We start from the raw sequence: 12,543 nt of genomic DNA on the forward strand, positions 1-12,543 counted from the left end.
CCTTCTCTCAAGGCAAATGATTTAAACAGTGTATTCCTGAAGTGGCTTCTTCACAGACACAGGCTGGGATGCCAGGTGGGGCATTAATCATTTGAGACAATCAAGTAGCAAATCGTATTTTTGTGTTTTCTAAACCAACATCTACCTGTCATGTCATCATGGTTTCAGTTCTCTTTGACTTCAAGAAATGAAAACCTGCTTGGCCAACTTAAAGTAAACAGCAACTTACTGAAAAAGTATGGAGTAGCTCATAGAATCTAGGGAGGATATGATGAACAGGGCTCGGTGCCTCTTGGTTAATAAACCCACATTGCTAATTTTAACCTAAGTCAGGAAGCCAGTGACGCTTTCCCTGGGATATTTTGTAATAATGAGAGTCCCAAACACCAGATCATTCTTCACACACCTGGACATGTTGTCTTTTTAGAAGCAATGCTCCCAGTCTGTGCAGTATATATGCACAGCATAGGCAACGTCAGCATGTGCAAGAGCCGTGGCAGAACCTGAACAGGTAAAGCAAATGCCCAACTGAGGCCAACCTGGACTGTCTCTTTCCTGCTTTGCTCATCAGCCACGAAGGCCTTGGCACTGTGAGATCCCTCCACAGTAGTGGCGCCTGGGCACAGGATGCCCAGTCCTGAAGAAACTAGGCTCCATATAATCAGGCTGTGGTATTTCTATCCACATGTAAAAATGTATTAGAGGCACAGTTGGCCCCTGATCTATCCAAACCTCTATCTGTCAGTAAGGAATGTAGTCAGATTGTTCCACTGTACAGAGTGCATTGTTCCCAGACAAACCTCATTAAATGTATAATAGGGGAGTAGTTAGAAAACACCAAGGTCTCTTTGGTGGGTTATAGATGCTGACCTTTACTTAGCCACCCATGCTGATGACCAAAAACTATGCAATATTAAATTTCCCTCAATGAGATAGACTTTGGCAGAAGACTGTAAAGATAAAAACATAGGGTTTCAATCCAGAACCCCAACAATTTATATGATTATAGCCAGGTCTCTTAACAGCCCCTTCACAGAACTCTTGCCTGGCTTCAATGAGATCATGTTATATACAATGTCCAGTACAAGTGTTTGCTCAATACAGAGTAGTTAGCACTAAAAAAGAATAAGATTGGAAAAGATTTTGATGCACCTTCCCAATTTCCTAAATATCTGCTTCAACTCAGAATTTAAATGCTACTTCAGTATATGCATATGCATATGCTACACCGGGCATATGCATCCATGAAAGAAAGAAAAGGCTTATGGGAAAAGACAGAGAATGGATGGCAGAACATGCAGAGGGAGTCAGCCAGTAACTGAGGTGGGAGGGACTGGAGGAAAGGCAGACTAGGGGCAGACCTTGTGGGGACAGGTTGTGACCAGAGAAAATGAGCAGCCTCAGCCTCCCTGCCTGCACAGTCCCAGAATCCCAGGCAGTGAGCGTGCTCTAGCATGCCGTAGGTAGTTTTTAAAAAGTAAAATATCTGACATCTAAGGACTTAAAACTCAACCAACATTCTTTGTAAGTTGTTCGATGCTATGTGGCTCCCAAGCATGATATGTGTGAGGAACTGCCCTCCATTTTCCAGGCCATTCTCTGGTGCCTCCCAAGCATCCTTCCCTCTTACCCCTTCTGCAAGAAGCCACCTAGACAGCCCACAGAGCTCAGGGAAACCTGACCCCATGTCCAGCTCCATGAGTGAGCCCTGAGGCATCTAAGTCAAGCTCACATCCCCATCCCCCTTGTCAGAGATGGTTCTGGAACTCCACCTACAGCCAGTCGGCCTCAGCATCCAGGTGGATGCAAAGTTGCTGCTCCAGGTGTTGCTGCTAGTCAGGGTCAACCATGAAGTAGAGCCACAGACCTGGAGCCTGTGGCCTTTCAGAGAAATGAGAAATACCTTTCTTTACTTGTTTAAGCCACTTTGAGATGCTCTTTCAATGTAAGTCAAAAGCATCCTAAAAAAATCCACCTGCTGAATGCAGCAGAAAGGACTCCTTCCCAGCTGCCACTAATGAGCTACTGAAAATCTGTTTTCCTCATCCATAATATGAGGAAGTCCTCTGTGTTTCTGTGATCCCTACAATCCTTCATCCTTTTAAAGGTCAGTCTTAATGGCTCTTCCATAGAAAATGGGCCCCCTGGGGGCAGAGGGGAAAGTCAGGGTACAAATTACATACAGTAGAGATCGCAAAAGAACAAACTATATCACTCAGCTAACTGGTTTAAAGAATTAGCTAACTTGTGGAAGCTTCTAATCATTACTTCCCTTTAGTCCCTGGGGTTACTGTTCTTCTGGGCTGGTCTATTCTAGTTTCACTCTGAAATCAGGGTTGAGTCATTCCCCTTAGCTCACGTAAAATAAGGTATTTTTCCTCTGGGGTCTTTGACACAGTCATTTTAAATTCTCACTGAAAATATACTTGGTTAACAATGCCAGGCTCTCCAGTTCAGAGGCCCATGTTCCAATCATGATGTTGCTGTCTTCTCTCTGTCTGTGGTTCTTTCCAAAACCCTACACCTTTATAGTCTCCTCTCTTCTGAGAAAGGATCTTTGTCCTTCACATCAATAGCCTGAATATGACCCCCACTCCTAAAGCCCCAAGGATGTCTACTTCCTCTGTGAGCCCTCTCAATTAGCCACTCATTCACTCAAAAGTACTCCCTGTCTACATCTGCAGCTTACCACAATTTCACTGTAGATTATAACAAGACAAAGAATATGGGGTCTCTGCTCTTAGGGAAAATTACACTATAGCAGGGAGTTCAAGGGTGCAAATAACTCCAATAATAGGCAGTGTCTGATGATGTCATGGAATGGATCCAAATAGAATGTTTAAAAAGCTTGGGAAAGGGGCTAAGATTTTCAGTTGGAGGAATTCTGAGTAATAGCTGCTTGGAAAACACAGGATTTCAGCTCTGTTTTAGAGGATAGATTGAATTTGAATTGATAGTGATGGTAGGTGAGGGCATTTCAGACAAACAGAAAAGGCAAAGGCAAAACAGAATGGCAGGAAAGGTGGGGCACACTCCGGAAGAGGCACTTAGCACAGTGTGGTCATCAGGACAGGAAGGAGATTAAAGAAAGCTAGGACGCCAGGTTGGGCCCAGGTGGTGGTGAGCTTTGGATCCGTGGTAAGAAAACATAAGTTTAATCTAGTAGATGATAGAGAATCAAATTTCTTAGTTATCACACTGTGTTTTAATTTGGTTTTTAGTCCAGTTCTCTATACAGTAGATTGTGAGATCTGTAAGGATTTCTACAGCTGTCTTTTTTTTTCTCTATACACTCAGCACTTAGCTTTGTGTCTGGCATATCATAGGTTCTTAATATATTTGCTTGTTTAATGAATAGCTGAATCGGACAGATCTGTACTTTATGAAAAGTAATCTAGCAGCAGGGGGAGAAAACATCACAGTTTCAGTGGGGGGAGGTCTGAAGAATCTAGAAGTAGTTAGGAATTCAGAAGGAAGGAGAAGAAAAAAAGAACAACAACAACAAAAATAAGAATGGATTAGAAAGCCATTGTGAAAGGAGAACCAACAGGCCTTGATGGAATGGGAACATTAATGTTGGGAACATTAAACAGTCTGCAAGTGTGTGATCCCAGGAGATGAGAAGCATGGCAGTCCTGGGCACTTGGGACCTTGCTTCCAGTAGATCCTCATCCCTACCACCGCAGGGACTTGATGTTTTATTTTTTCATTACTATGTCCCCAACACCAAGAATATAGACACTAGATTGTCAGCATTATTGAACCAACAAACAACTGAACATGTTACATCCCAGATGATGGCAATTCAACCACTCATAAGTGTCTGATTTAGTTAGAAATATGGGGCTGGCCTTTAGGACTAAGCATTTCAATTTCAGAGTCATCTGCAAAAAGACAGGTGTTGAAGATGCAACCTGAACCCATCCAGTCTGGAGGCAGGAGTAGGAAAAGGAACTGGGAGAGGGGTTGGTTTGTTCCTGGTAGCAGAGATCAGAGGAGTTTCCAGACAGAGTCTGACTGAACAATTTTGTCAAATATGTTTGAGAACTTAATGGGAATGAGGATGAGGTTTTGGCCATGAATTTGACACATTGGAGGCCACTTGGTGACCTTCAAAAACATAATTTTAGGGGTGCCTGGGTGGCTCAATAGGGTTAAGCGTCTGCCTTGGGTTCAGATCATGATCCCAGGACCCTGGGATAGTCGTTGTTGTGCTCTCTGCTGAGCGGGGAGTCTGTTTCTCTCTCTCCCTCTGCCCCTCCCCCTTCTCTCTCTCACTCTCTTTCTCTCTCTCTCTTTCTCTCAAATAAATAAATAAAACCTTTAAAAACAAAAAAAAAACATAGTTTTAGCATTCTGGGTATGGAAGACAGATTTCATCATCCCTGTTCAGATATCACAACACACAGACACAGGCTCCAGGCATGCATTTACATTTTCATGTAGAAACAGACACGTTTGTCTCTCTCTTTAGGGAGTGGGGTCAGCCCCAAACACACTCATTTTTAAGGGGAGAAGTAGGGGTTTTTGCCAAATGGTAGGTGACTACATGGAGATCTTATGGTGGGGACATTCAATTTGAATGGTCCGAGAAAGTGGAAGGTAAGAGTCAAATAGAAAGAAGTGAGGTTAAATGCACACCCAGCTCCAACACAAAAGGTAATTCCACCATTAAGGGTTAGTCTCAGAAACCTTCCCTGAGAACTGGAGGTGCCCAGTCTCCAGCCATCCAAAATGGATTGAGGAATGCAGGATATGCAAGAATTTGAGCCCATCCAGGGCAATCCCTGGTCTAAACTGTTCTGGAGTGACAGCAGAGCAGATTGCAATCCCCAGTTTACACTAAAATTGGCCCAGGTTTACTAGGGTCCCTTAGACCAGAAAAGACCGGGGTCCCTGCCAGCTCACACCTAACCCCTCTTTCTAAGTCCTGATAAGCAGCTTACACAGCCTCTTCTCTGTGCCAGAACATACACTGCAAACATGATAGAGTTTTCCCCATAAGTAAAAGACTAAATATTATTAGTATTCTGGAACATCACCTATATTAAAAATCTAAGCAAGGGAAAAATCAATTCTTTAAAAGAAAGAAAAGCCAGAGTTTAGAAAACTCTGGTGGATATCAAAGGCCTCCTCTCTGTAACTCTTTGAAGGAGCCATTTCCCTCTCCTTGCTGCAAAATACCGCACTTAGTTGGGAAAAAATTTATGAAGGGATTAAAAGCCAAAACACGTGTTTCGTGACATCAAGGCATTTTAGCACAAGGAACCACCCCAGGGACTGAAAGGAATTAGATCCGATGGATGAATGGGATGTTAGGATGAGTCGAAAGGGATCAGAAATATTCCGTGCGTGTTTCCACATTTTACGAAATTATCGGAGGCCAGGGTGTGGGGGGGTGGAGCGGAAGTCAGCCAAGCTTGTCAGGACAGCAGTCAGCCATCCGCTAGGACCAAGCACAGATTTTTGTAATCGCCGGCACCCGGCACAAGCGGGCGTCCGGGAAAGCGCCGCCGCGGTGCGCACAGGGCTGGCTCTATAAATCTCCATTAGATCAGACAGTGCCGGGGGTGGAGGGGCGGAGTTGCCAGAAATAGCTCCTTTCCTGCAAACTTCTCAAGACCGCAGCTGCTACGTGGCCTGAACAGAGTAGGCGCCCCCGGTGGAGAATGCAAGGCCAGAGAAGTGGGGTCTGTGCGCCCAGGCCGAGGCCACGAACGCCGGAGACTGCCCCGGAGCCGCTTCGAAAGGTCTCATAAAAGTGCCATTTGTTGGGAGCCCGCAGGAAGTGGAGGCAGCTTTGGCACACGTGGCCACGGTGCTAAATTAACTGTTAACACAAATAATCAGAGTGCAAGACCCATCGAGCGGCTGGCGCCAGCGAAGAGCAAGGGGAGGCGGTCAGCCCGGCGGCGGCGGGCGGCAGGTGGAGGCTGGGCGGGGGCGGGGATAGGGCCTGGGGACGTGGGACCCAGGGCAGGGGGTGGCCTGGCGGGCGGAGGGTGGGGGTTCGCGGGGACCGGGACCCAGGGCAAGGGGGAAGCTGGAGCTGGGGAATGCGTTCCCGACCCCGGCAAGGGCGGCGCCCGGTCCGGGCCAGATTCCGGAGCACTGAAGTAACCATGATCAGGAGCATAAGGTGCACAATGGCTTCCTGAGTGAGGGTGTGGGGCCTTACTAGCGGTGAGACAGGTAGCTAGTGGAGGGAGCAAAAAACGTCAAACCCGAGATGAGGTGGAGCAGGTTGCTGGAAAGCCCTGGTGCCTGGCCCGGCCTCCATATGCCCCCGCTGACTAGGGGGTGCAGAGACCTTCTGAGGCAGCTCCCCAGGGAGAGTCCCAGGGAGGAAGGCATCAGAAACCTGCTTCGTGGGTACATGCTGCTTGTTTCCACCAGTAGAAAGGTCGGAGTCTTTTTCTAACAATTTTTTTTTACACAGGCCACTTCTGCAACCTTGCTCTGTGAGCTGTGTGCCCAAAACCATCACCTTCAAATTGCAAGTAGAGAAATTAAGTGGGTGCTGCCAAAGTGGACTGACCAGCTCAGGGCTGGGCCTCCTCACCCTCATGCTCCATAAGGGCCCTGGGTGCCCAGTGCCAGATGATATCTACGTTGCCAAGAGCTCCGAAGGAATGAAGCCCCTTTTGAAGGAGGTGGGAGAGGAGGCCCAAATCATGGCATGTGTTTTGGGGTGCCCTTCCTAGGATCCTGGAATTAGGAGAGGGTACTTTCTGGAAAGAACTGTCTTTTGAGAAGATTCTTAAACACTAGCTGATACCTATTCTTGGGTAAGCTGTCCTCATCCAGGTGTGTCTCTAAGGAGCAAAGCAACATAGAATCAGAATTAGCCTAGCAAACAAATTGGGGGGGGGGGGGGAAGCAAGAGACACAAATTTATAAATTGCATAGTGACCCTAAGATGCCTCAGTGAGGAAAAACACTGTCCTATTTTTACTAAATCAGAGTGGTCAGCTTCTAAAAGCTGAAATACAAGATCAAATTTATAATCTGGCATAATTTAGTTTTTATGAGTTTTTAGAAACTGGATTTTACTTTAGTTCATTTATGTCCAGCACATCTGTTTATACAGACAAAACTAATGAAAAACAGGAGAATTCCTGTCTTTGGAAAAGGTATTAAAAGTAAGATGTAGTGATTAAGAAAACTCCAACATGCTAGTTCAATTCCTATAAGATGTCTTCATAAGAAAGGAAGATTGCTGAAATTCATCCTCCACTACTTCCCTGGATGTTCAGAACGACCCTGGGAGACAGGTGTGGTCACCAGTCCCACACCTCACATCTGGGGCCCCGAGGCACAAGTGTCAGCAGTGACACCAAGGCTAGTCAGCCAGGTACGTGGGATTTGAACCCAAGGCTACGTCTGGAGCCTGTGCTCTTTCAACTGTCCCAGAAGGAGATGGTCCAGAGAAGTAACAAGGATGTGTTATCCCTCTGTATTCATTTGTTCAGCAAATATTTATTGAGCACCTACCATGTGCCAGGTCCAGGCGCCAGGATCCAAGAAGGAAAGCAAACAGATGGGATTCTTACTTCACATAGGGCCAAACAGCAGCCCTCCCTGTGGAGCAGGTAGACGGGCATGGAGTGAAGCTCCTCACAGGTGACTAATTACAGGTTGTGACTTTGTGGAACTCGTGGAAGCAGAGTGCTGAGGTTCTCTCCCAGCACTCAAATGGAAGAGGACAAGGTCCTCACCTTCCTCCCAGCACTCCTCATTAGGATGATGAGGATGTACCAGGAATATTAGTAACTCCATGTGGGGGGTGCTGGCTGTGTGCCAGCCAATGTGCGACGTACCTTTACAGATTGTTCACTCCTACAGTTATCCCACGATTGAGGCTCTACTGTTATCCCCATTTTATAGATGAGGAAACCAAGATTTCAAGAAATTAAGGGCATTCTACAGGTTTCGCAGGGACAGGGCAGAGCCTACCTTCAAAGTCATGTCAGGTCTTATATTTTCTTAAAACTTGTTTCCTTCTCCTCTATGTCCCAGGAGCATATCTGTGTAGCATAAAAAAAGGATGCCACTTGTGCCCTTGGTCTGCTTTCAGTGCAGCATTGCGTGGGTGACTGTAAGTGGTGCCACATATAAATACAGGGCGTATTCCAGATGACACAGCACAGAGTGACCAGACTCAGGACTGGGGACAGAGGCCACTTGCTCTACACTAGATCTGGGCCTGTCTTTCTAAGCACAGACAGGACCTTTAAATTCCAGAGGCTAATGATGATAATACTGATAGCAATGACCACAGCACCCTGCCCTCCACATGGCCAGCTCACATAATCCTTAGAGCAACCTGGGCGTAAGTACTATTATTCCCCTACTAGAAGGAAGAAACTCAGACATCAAAAGCTTGTGTATCTCACACAGTTAAGACCTGAGAGTTAGAACCCAGGTCCTCAGGCCTCCAAAGCCTGTGCTTTGGCCGCTGTGGTACACAGCAACTCTGCAAAATGAAGCAATTAAGATCCAGAAGTTTCCCTTCCAGATCCCCTGTACAATAATTGTAGGGTGAAAAAAGCTACGAATTCAGTTCCCTGTTTAAAAAAAAAAAAAAACACAAGCCATTTTACTAGGTCAGGTAAACAGAATGATATTTGGACTAGCTTGGTCCAACTCTAAAGACTCATAATGGAACATCTGAATTAGGTTGGAAAAGGACCGAGTTACCCGTTAATTGTGTCCCAGCTCGTGGTGCCGGTTGGCTCTGAGCACACAGGCAGCCTACACAGCCCCTCCTTAGCTGCCCAGAATCTACCAGGAGCAGCAGAAATGGGCCACACTCCCAGGCAATCTCCACTGTGCCCGCTTCACATGGTACCCTGAGCAGAAGGGAAGGGGTCATTTTATAGGATATGGTTGTCAGCCCACTCTGCAGGGAAGGTGAGCCTGTCCCCACCCAGGCTTCTTTCCACTTTGTGGCTTGTTCTCATTATGGGTGACAAGGAGGATCCCACTGAAGTCATCCAAAATATTTACAACCGGAGGCCCGGATCACAAGGAAAGAAATCAGACTACCCTCCCTCATTGCTGCTGTCACATTGACAACCAAAGTTCTAGCAAATTTGGATGGTCAACCCAAGAAGCAGTTCGAGCATGTCCTAAATAGAAAGTATGTGTTGGGTAAAATGGTTCTCATCTCCCAGTGCCTCTCCTCTTCCAGGCTTCTGCAGCTCTGTCCACCTTCACTGCCCAGTGATAGCTGGGCAGCACCCTCCCTGACAGCCCCCCAGTAACAGCCAGCTCTGAGAAGAACCTCTGATATTCTCTGCATACACAACTGATAAGACTTGCTGGAGTTTCCTCTGTTCACAACGATTCATAGGAGGAAGAAACCCCTAGAGATGGAATTTCAGATGCCAGGAATTTACAGATGCCTATAAAGCAGTTTATCATTCTGCATAATCACAAGACTGTCACTGTCTTAAAAAAGTCAATTTCCAATAAATCAGACTGATGTGGTACAGTGGACAGAGAGTCCCAAGACCTGGGCTGCACACCTGTCAGCTGTGTGTACTTGGGCAGACCCCTAGGGTAAGACTGAGGCCGCCCCAGTGCCTGTCAGGCTGTGCCTGGCACACTACAGGACTTTATATGGGACTTTCTTAGTCGCTATGCAGATGTGGTGAAATGTGCTGAAGTCAGCAGAAAGAGTCTTCAAAAATAAGAACAAACATTATTTTTCCCCTCTGAGCGCAGAGGGCGTGCTGTTAGACCCTCCCAGATTCCAAGGACAGCTCTCTGAGAATCTCAGAGTATCTGCAAGTGAATGGCCCATACCACCCCTGGATTCCTTCAGACTGACTCACACAGGCATGTGTGTTGGAGAGTCACAGGCATCCTTGAGACTGGATTTGGTGAAGAACAAGCATACTGGGTCAGCTATGGAGGCAGCTCTGGCCAGAGGGACGAACAACAGCCCCAGGCTCTACCTCGTCTCCCACAAAACCCCTGGATGGATAGCTTCTTCGTCCCCTGCCTTCTAAGCCATTCTTTTCCATCCGGGCATCCTGTGTCATCTCCTGCTTTGAACTTTCCCAAACTACCTACATCCCTTCTCCAAGGTCCTACCAACTATGCTCCCATAGTAGCACTTGGTAGGAACCTCTATTACGGAACTTGTCTTACGGTAGATATTTGCTGCCTGGTTTGTCTCCACAGTACTGCAAGTTCCCATGGCGGGGACAGTTTTCTGTGCTCATGTGCAGTCTCACACACACGACTGCACAGATTCTGAGGAAGAACAAGCATGTCTATACACGTCTGCTATCCCCAAGTGTGAGGTCCTGTTCTAGAAATAGCGAAGGGTCTTTCTGAGCAAAGTCTAAAGGCCAGAAAGAGTTGTATGAGCAAAACCATAAATGGCAAAAGGCCCCCAAAAAGCAGTTTAAGTTTGCCATAAAATACCAATGTGTGTTTATAGAATGCACCCAAGGCACGACATATAAATAACATCTCATCATTTCATTGGATTTAAAAAATCAGAGACATAATATTTCAAGTCTAAAATTACAAAATTGAGACTACATTCTTTGCAGGTAGGATCTGTTTCTTAGTTACCTTTCTATTCCCCATAGAAACATGATAGGCACTTACTAAGAATTGAATCGATGAATGAATAACAACTGACAACAAAAGAGGTGAAGAAACTAAAAAAGGTAATATTGGTAAAAGCATTAAATTAGTGAATAAAAACTCATTTCAGATTTGTTTTTTAAATTATTTTTATTAGAATCAGCCACAGCAAATCTGAACAAAGCTCTATACACCCCACTCCAAGAGAGGTAAAACAGAACTCTGAGGAATTGTAATGCTCTTAACGAGATCATTTAACATATTCTATTGTAGTTCTTTTCATGGGTCATATATCCTTAGCACACAGCATGGCTTTTCCCCTCTAGGCTTCTATTTCTGTTCAAGTGAAAAGTTTGGGGTCAGCTAAATTTGACACCTCTTGTGAAATTCCAGAGGCTCAAAAACTAATGGAATTTAAGACAAAAGGATTCTTTTTTTTTTTTTTTTTAGAAATATACCCAGGAGGTCATCATGGGTATCCTTTTAATAGACAAAAAGAAATGTGGAGGGAGGTAGAAGGAAAAATGCAAGCAATCAGAGCGTTAAGTTCTTACAACAAATATGGTTTCGTTGCTGTTAACATTTCCAACACCTTAGCTACTTGATTGCAGTATTGAAGAAAATATATAACTTTTTTTATTCAAGAAAGTTTTCTGAACTATAAAATGTTTCCATACCAAAACAAAACAAAACAACCCAGCTTAGCAGCCAGAAGATTATCTGTTTTAAAGAGATATTTTGCTGATTTGAAAGCATCACAGGAACTGTCACCAAAATAGAGCTGTTTCTAGATGCAGCTGGGTTTTGCTGCCTGTCCTATTCTGTCTCCAAAGTCTTTTCCAGAACATCCCAATGTCAGGCTTCCAAGACTTGGTCACTTAGCTACTAGAGATTGCTTTGAAGCTCTTACACGTTGGGAGAAGCGTGGGAGAAAGGAGGGGGAGGAGCAGGAGGAGGGGGCATATGTGGAGACCCAAGCCAGCCCTCCCTCCAGGAGCCTGTAGCAGGAGTGTGTAGGCTGCCAGTCACTGGCGTTTCAGCTGTATGCTGGAGCTCCGTTTCCTCCTGTCCAGAAACAGGGTTTTCCATTTTATTCTCCAAAGTAGTCAAAAGTACTGCACATTTGCCGTATCGAGCCCAAGGAAAATAATATTATGAACCAAATAAAATCGGAAAATAAAACAAAATTTTAAAAAGTAAAATAAGGCAGTTGGTCACCAAACGCTTGCTACTGCAAAGAAAGATGTCTTTTATCTTTCCTGCTCTATCCTCATTTTTCATTCTGACTTCATTGTCGGTCATGCAGTTACCTTTACCAGGAAACAGATCTGAACATTATAATGAAATCTCTCAGATATTTCAGTCCAGTGCTGTTTAAAAAAAGATGTCTAAAAATTCCATTGTAGTTGAGAGTTCTCCAATCTTAGCCATGGTTTGTATGTTTTTTGTCTTTGTTGGTGTTGGAGAGCATCAGAATTCCACTACTAAAATCACCCAAGCCTCCAGAGAGCTCAGGAAACTAATTCACTTGAAATCGATGTACAATTTATTTCCACTTTGCTCTACACAATTGATAAGAATCTAACGCTTCAAACTTCAGACTTAAACTCCACCTCTGCTACCATGTATTCCAGGACAACAAACCCACTTCTCCCCACTTGTTGTCTAACTTAAAGGAAAACACAGGGGCTTTTCTGGAAGATTGTATATCGTCCAAGAGATTTCAATGAGAGTTGTTGTTGTTGTTTTAAGTTTTGCACTTTTGTAGATTTGGCCACTACAAACAACCAAATGGACAAAATATAGTGTTCAAAATGAATGACTTTTTCTCTTACAAATTATTTCTCTCCCTTAAAAAAAATTATTATGCAAACCTGGACTTACTGTGTCTACTAAGCATGCATTCCGTTTTGGTGATGGTCTCCTTAACAGGTTATG

General features: G+C 45.0%; 1 long non-coding RNA gene across 1 annotated transcript; it reads left to right on the plus strand.

Moving 5' to 3' along the window:
• The first annotated feature begins 5,464 nt into the window (after positions 1-5,464).
• Positions 5,465-9,683, plus strand: LOC135364117 (uncharacterized). Its single transcript, XR_010410712.1, has 2 exons — positions 5,465-5,926; positions 6,440-9,683. It is a non-coding gene; the product is annotated as an uncharacterized LOC135364117 (long non-coding RNA).
• The last annotated feature ends 2,860 nt before the right edge of the window (positions 9,684-12,543 follow it).

This window comes from Mirounga angustirostris, unplaced genomic scaffold (genome assembly GCF_029215605.1).
Source record: "Mirounga angustirostris isolate CCGP_5_RB_7025 unplaced genomic scaffold, mMirAng1.0.hap1 SCAF_4, whole genome shotgun sequence".
Lineage (NCBI taxonomy): Eukaryota > Metazoa > Chordata > Mammalia > Carnivora > Phocidae > Mirounga > Mirounga angustirostris.